Raw genomic sequence first — 7820 nt, forward strand, 5'->3', positions numbered from 1 at the left:
AAACCTTCCCCCATCTGATCACAAACCGCTATCAGCTCACTTCCTCCAGTGTCTCTTCAACCCAGTCAAGACCGCTAACCTAACTTCCTTCACAGCCTCTCTTGATTAACTTTTTTTAAAAAATTGGGGGGGGGGAGGTAATTAGGTTTATTTATTAATTTATTTTTAATGGAGGTACTGGGGATTGAACCCAGGACCTCGTGCATGCTAAGCATGAGCTCTGCCACTGAGCTACACCATCCCTCTTGATAAACTTATTTTCTTGCCCAACCTGGATTCTTTGGTTCGTCTTCTTATCACTCTTACAAACACCAGCAACTCCCTAGAGCCACTCTCCCTCTGTTGTCTTTTAATTGGCAAAACCCCAACCCCAGCCATCTTCCACGCACATTTTCTTTCTTGTCAAACCCCTCATCCTTCGTCCTCACAGCCCCTCACTCCTGACAGGGAGCCTTGCCTCAGGGTCACAGAGAAGATGGAGACCAGCGCAGCCATATCGCTAGCCCCCCGCGTCGACACCCACATTTTACTTTCCTCCAGTCTAATCCTGCCACGTATACTCCGGGTCCTGTCTCCTTTTTGTCTTCCCCAAATTTCATTTTTTTGGTTACCTCCCTCTTTCCCACATTATCAGTCTCTCTTTTTTTAACCATTTATTCTCACTGGCATACAAACCCACCGTCGGAGCCAGCTTCCTAGGCATGTGGCATCTCGTTGCACAGACCAGTACTTGGTTTAATGTTCTGCTGTCACCGTCCTGAAAGTCTTAATAATTTGTGAAGGAGGTGCCAATCCTGCCTGCTGTGGTAGCGCTGATTTTTCTCTGTTTCCCCTCTCTAAATTACCAAAAGAGTAGCCTGTGTGAACCGTCTCTACATCTTCACTTTCAGTTGCTCTTAAAGTGTTTAAGTCCCAACACTTTCGTCCTGAAACCATCCTTGTCAAAGTTACCAGTAGCCGTGATTCGGTCGAATTCAACGAACACTTCTCTGTTGTTGTCCCTGAAGACGCCCTCTGAACAGGTCCTCTTCTTCATTCTCCATCCTACCACCCCCTTGATTACGTCCTAGCACTTTTTTCAGTCTGGAAGTGTAGAGTTATTAATGTCCTTTTTGTCGCTTTCCTCTAGACCCTAAGCTTTGAGGACAAGAACCCTATGTCCTCAGTGCATGACACAGTACGTGGCACGTAGAACGTGGCTGTGAACTGAGTGAATAAACAGTGAGTGTGCAAGAGAGTGCAAGACCTTGATGAGTTCAAATGATCCATAATGTATCAACTCAGTAGAGAAATGCTAAAAAGCTAGAAAGATCTGATGGGCTGAGTGAAAAAGAGAGACCAAAGGACTGGACAACCTGGAAATAAGCAGATATAAGAGCAGAGCTCAGAGAGGGACCTGGAAGGATGACTGGATGCTGTCAGAAGGTGGAACGATAAAGCTGAGAAGTTCTGAGGCAATTCTGGATAGTTCCGGCTGCCGACACATCCAAGGGTGGTCATGAGTGTGGGTGACTTAGATAAGCTGGAAGTGAAGGTCACTGGGGTTAGGGAGTCAAGGAACTGATCGAAGGTCGCTGGAAAAGCTGCCCAGATGAATATTCAGGCCATCAGATTGACAGCAGAAGTTGGAGTCAAAGGGATGACTTTGCCAACATTTTCAATGAATAATAACAACCAACACTTTGTAAGCTGCCTACTGTGTGCCAGATACTGTTCTAAGTGCTTCAGGTGGATTATATCATTTACATTAACCACCCTGTGAAGCGAACTATTACGATTATCATCCCCATTTTATAGATGAGGAAATTGAGGCAGAGAGGTAACTTGCCCAAGGTCAGCTAGCAAATCGTACAGCTGGTCTCCGAGTCCAGGCTGTCTGGCGGCCGAGACTCTGCTGCCTCTTGTTTGCCAAGAAGATGCCAGACACAAGGGGAGGTGCTGCTGGCATCAACACAGAAAGGAAGGCAGGAAGCAGAACGTGATGGGCTTCATAGCTCATGCTGGTTTGCGATCACCCTCTCGGCAACCGGCAGACTTTGAAAGAGGTCAGACAGGGGTGTGATGGCATCACATTTATTTCATCGAAGCATAGAGTCCATTTACAATGTTGTGCTAGGTTCTGGTGTGCAGCCTAGTGATTCTGTTGTATATGTATGTGTATATCTGTTTTCATATCCTTTTTTCATTAGAGGTATTACAGGGCACTGAACTTAGGTCCCTGCGCTGTACCGTAGGACACTGTTGTGTATTAACAGCACATTAATGTTTTAGAAATTCGGTCTAGCTGCAGGGTCGGCAGGAATGGCCTTTTCAGAGACTCTTGCAATGAGGGGCCACTGAGACCAGGCCGTGCACCCAGAATTCTGCTTTGAAAAGGAAATGGGGGCATGTGGCCAGGACGGAAAGACAATCTGATGGATGACAGGGTGCAGCCTGGAGGAGAAGCAGGGTGAGGCCCGCCCCCCGGGGAGGCTCAGAGCCACAGCCCGCTGAGGGGGGACAGCTGGGCTCATCTGGTCCCCAGGGGAGAGAGCCCTGTCCTGGTCACCTGGAGATGACTTGCTGGGGATGATGCCAGCTGCACTCTCACAGAGCCCCCACCAGGACCCCTGTGAGAAACTCCAGGCCCCAAGCAGGGGGGCCCACCTGGATGCATGGCTCAGCTCGGACCTGCTGGGCCTGAGTTTTCTTCTTGAGTCCTGGCCAGCCATAAGCTGGGATGCCCAGCAGAGGGCAGCACAGGCACGAGTTTGGCCTTGTCCCTGATCTGGGTGGTTTTTTGAGCCCCGGAGCTTCCACAGGCCCCAGGCCTCCTGCTCTGGCCCAGGGTACAGGGGAGGCTGGGAGCCTGGGGACAGGCTGCCCCAGCAGTGGTGGTTGGCAGCCAGGCCCAGGAGAGCCACCAACGAGCGCTTGCAAGTGGCCATTGTCTCCTCCTCTCCTGACCTCTCCCCCTATGACCCCAGAGCCCAGAGGCCCAGAGAAATACCCCTCCTGGGCCAGGCTCCTGGAACTGGACCTGCTCTCAGGGAGGCTCCAGCTTTGAGGAACAGCCAACAAGGCCCCCCCCCCCCCCGTATGTATTCTTCGGAGAAATGTCTGCTTAGGTCTTCTGCCCATTTTTCGATTGGGTTGTTTGGGGGTTTTGATTATGGAGCTGTATGAGCTGTTTGTATATGTTGGAAATGAAGCCCCCGTTGGTTGCATCGCTTGCAAATATTTTCTCCCAGTTTGTAGGTTCCTTTGCTGTGCAAAAGCTTATATACCTCAGGAATTTGGGATTAGCAGATACAAACTACTATATATAAAATATGATAAACAAGGTCCCACTGTATAGCACAGGGAACTATATTCGGTATCTTATAATAACCTATAATGAAAGGAATGTGAAAAAGAATATATATTTAACTGAATCACTTTGCTATACACCAAAAACTAACACAACATTGTAAATCAACTATACTTCAGTTAAAACACACACACACACACACACACACACACACACCCAGCTGGGGATGGATCAGGGCACAGGAGCCAAAGGATTTACAGCCTCAGCTGACCTCTGAAACCTGCACGCACAGCAAGAGAAAGTGGACAGGATTGCCGACGGCTCCCCAGAAGCCGGGACCCTGCACTTGACCCTCTCAGAATCAGGTGTCAAATCGTAAAAGAAGGCCCTTAGATCGCTCCCACTCTAGTTTGTTCTTTTTTTTTTTTTAAACAATTGTATTTGTTTTTAATTATTATTTGTAACTGTGGTCACGATACCTAACAAAAAATGTACCATCTTAACCATTTTAAGTGTGTAGCTCGGTACTGCTAAGTGCACGCACGTTGTTCCACCTCTAGATTTTTATTGTGGTTTTTCAGCTACAGAACCGGAGGCACAGACACAGGGACCCTCAAAGAAAACGCAGGGATCTGGAGAATGATGCCGCTGAGAAACACACAGGAGGGATCCAAGGTGGCCATGAGCGCTTTCTCAGGCTCCTGTGCACTAACACACTTTCCGGCCACCTCTGCCCCGAAGGGCTGGGTGGGGGTATCCCGTACAACCCCGTGACATCGGCCCCTACGCCTTCCCCAGACCTCGGCCAGACAGAACGTGCAGCCCACCTGGAGGTGGTGGTGGGCACCCTAGAGAGATCCCTGCCCACATTCAGAAACGGGACCAAAGGTTATTCAACATCGTCTCAAATATCACTTTGCAAATAATCTGAAGTCTGTAAATGGAATGTAAATGGGAAGGGATGAGTAATGGGGACCCAAAGCATTGTAAGCACTAAAATGCCTTCAGATATTTGGCCCTGAATGAGCTACAAAGTGCAGCAAGACAGAACTTGAACCCCTAATGACAGTAGCAGCTGCTATATAGACAGCTCCAACTGTCCATCTGGCGCTGTGACAACTACTTTTCTCAGTCAGGCTATTGCAGTGGAGGTGCTGTGGTTGTGCCCATTTCACAGATGAGGAAACCAAAGCTCCCAGGGCTGACTGACCTGCTCAGGGTCAGAGAGGAAGAAAATGGTGACGCCTAGATTTGGACCCTGAAGACGAGCTCCGGGGACACGGCCTAATGACCATGCCGACCCTGTGCTGGTGCTGGGGTGCAGTGACCAGGGAGCCTGCGGGAGTTCCCGGCCCCAGGGAGCCCAGAAGCAGGAGAAAGGGTGAGCTCCCCCATCTCTGAACAGCGTCAGAGTCAGCAGTCCTGATCAGCAAGGACTGCCCTAAATCTGTCCATTTGGATTGGTACGTCTTCACATAAAAACTTTAACAGGGCCACTCACACACAGGCTTACCCACCATGCTACCTCTGTCCACCACATCCCTTCTTAGTGGAAAAAGGAAAGAAAAAAAGAAAAGGTCGCCAAAGGACCTGAGAAACCCCAGAACGTTTTAACAGTCCGACATGTGTTGGGATGTGCTGCCTGTGGGGAACCGTCCCCAGCCCAGCCCTTCTTCCCCCGCACACGGGGCTTTGCTGCCCAGCTCTTTAAGGGGCTTGAACCTGAGCGCACCGGACCAGGACATGGTGTCATCCCTTGATCTGAAAGGACAGAAAGAAAAAGCAGAACAAGAAATACGGGATGATTTTCTATTTGCCTGTACTTGGTGTTTTGTTTTTCTTTAAATGCATTTTGGCGCCTGACATTTAAAACTAGTGGTAGGTAGGGAAAAAAAGGTTTGAAAACAACATTCAAAGCACCAGGCAGCTGAGCATACAGTGATTTTAATTAACCTCTCTTTTCTTTGGCTCCATATCTGACCTTCCCCCTCATCCTGCATGCGAGTCATTGTTACCAGGGAGGGGCTGTGGGGAGGGACCCAACAGCTACTCCAATTGGTGACAACCCATGTCTGTTTATTTCTCATCACGCAGCTACACTACAGAGCAAAAACTGCAGGCTCTGGTGCCCAGGGGTCGATTGATTTGTAGCCAAGGCATGTGTGAACACTCTTCCCATTTGCCCTTTGTTATCTGTTCATTATTTTTCGTAATCAAGGCCTGCTTTATTTTCAGGTGCAAGGAGGTGATACTTGAATGTACTCTGAGATATAAGTGTTTCAACCCATACTTAGTACAAAAAAAGAAAAAGCCCAAAACAATAAAAGCCCTGCCTGCTGTCTCCGATGGGCCGTGTCTGCATCTGGTCCTTTCAACATTTGTCTCGTTCTGTTTTTCAGCATCAGTATCATCAGCGCTCATGCTGTCAAATGCAGCTGCGCTCGGTGGCCTTCAGCATTTTGGCAGGCCCTCTTCCCAGTTAGTGCATGCATGCGTCTGTTAACTCTCTCCCGGTTTTCCTCAGCCATCCTTAAAATGAAGTGAGTGCCTTCCCTCCTGCACCAGCCCCCCCCCCAAATCTCTTCCCAGGAAGCACCTCCACGGGGGGTTTCATCCCAGTAACTGCCAAGCTTTATCAGCGGGAGGAAGGATCTGAGAAGGAGACTTTGCGGAGAGACTAGGGTATGACTTCTATGGTGGGAGGAGTTCTTCGGGGATTTTCTCCTCCGGTCCTTTTGGACCAACTTACATGTCCATTTCTACTTCTTTAAACCAGGGTTTCTCAATCTTGGTACTATTGAAATTTGGGGCTAGATAATTCTTTGTTTGGAGGAGCTGTGAGTTGTAGTATATTCAGCCGCATCCCCTCACCTCAGCCCACCCTCCACTACCCCCACAGATGTGACAATCAAACACACCTCCAGACACTGCCCTAGTCCTCTGGGGGCAAAACTAGCCCCCTGCACACTGAGAATCGCTAATCTAGAGGTTAGAAGCTGAGGATGCCACAAAGCCTCCTACACACACAAGGAATTATCTGGCCCCCAATGTCAATGATGCTGAGGTTGAAAAACCCTACCCTGATTATCTTATCCAGCAATAGTCAAGTCTTCCATTTTGTTGGGGTTTTTTTGTTTTGGTTTGGTTTTGGTTTTGGGTTTTTTGGCAGGGGGCCAGTAATTAGGTTTACCTATTTAATTTTTAGAGGAGGTACTGGGGATTGAACCCAGGACTTGCATATGCTAAGTATGTGCTCTGCCACTTGAGCTATACCCTCCCCTCCAAGTCTTCCATGTTTTGCAGCCAAACAAATTCCTATCCGGTACACCCCTCATTAAGATTTTTCTCCCTGATATAATCAAAGGATGGAAAGAGCTCTGTGAAACTTAAGAGATTTGAATAGGGAAAGGATGCTTGTCCTAAACTTGGGGCTTTCCAAAACCTTGGAGATGGAGCTAACCCCTTCGAAGGGAAAGGGCAGCAGGAAATCGTGGCAGGGGGGGTTGGCCAGCAGGGCTCAGGGGAGTGATACTGTAACCTCAGTATGACCCAAGGGACCACGGTTCATGGAGAGGCTTCCACTGGGGGCTCCAAAGCCACAATACTGGAGAGGAGGGCAGCAGGAAGCCCGCTGTGCTCAGGGCTGTGGGCTCACACTGGTGCAGGATCTGACAACAGGACAGTAGGTTTGTGCCCACCAGTGGAGGATCTGGGACACATGGCTGCCACCTCACTGTCTTACTCTCTGGGGGAGGTGAGGCTGCACCTTTTGAATGATGCTAATTGGAGGATTTCATAAACTTGAAGGCATTCTGAACCAGCTTTCTCCACTGACAGTTCCTACCTCGAACCTGTTCCCGTGCAAAGCAGGAGGAAACACTGACATTCAATACATGGTCCCCATCAGGACTCCTCTCACCAACACAAAGCCAGAAACAGTCTCACCAGAGGCAGTAAAAAGAACTCAATGCGCTTTGGTCATAAAATCTATTTTCCATGCTCCATGCCTGCTGTGACCAACGGCATCTCCCTATCAACCGGTGGGGCCTGGCTCATTGATGGCTGGACTTTGAAGGGCTTTCTCTGCTTTCTGGAGGAAGATATGTGTACAGCTCTAGGGCCTCGCCACCTCCAGCTCAGGAGAGCCCCAGGCATGACCTCCCCCACCCCCAAGGTGGGGAATGAACACAGCTCCCGCCGCACAGTTCGGAACTCCAATGGCAACTCGTGGGTGAAAGAACCCACAGTCCCTGGGTTTCGAGAAACTGACGTTGTGGAAAGATCTGCATATCGCAGAAGCTCCTCTTCAACATTCAGTCTCTCCACCCTGATTTCCCAGTGTGGGAGGCAGAATAATGGCCCCCAAAGGTGTCCCCATCCTAATCCCCAGAACCTGGGAGTGCCACCTCACGTGGCAGAAGGGACCATGCATGTGTGACTAACAATCTCGAGACGGAGAGATTATCCTGCATTACCTGGGTGGGCCAACGTCATCGCAAGGATCTTTAACAGGAATGGAGGGAGAACTAGG

Source organism: Camelus ferus, chromosome 30 (genome assembly GCF_009834535.1).
Source record: "Camelus ferus isolate YT-003-E chromosome 30, BCGSAC_Cfer_1.0, whole genome shotgun sequence".
NCBI classification, from domain to species: Eukaryota; Metazoa; Chordata; class Mammalia; order Artiodactyla; family Camelidae; genus Camelus; species Camelus ferus.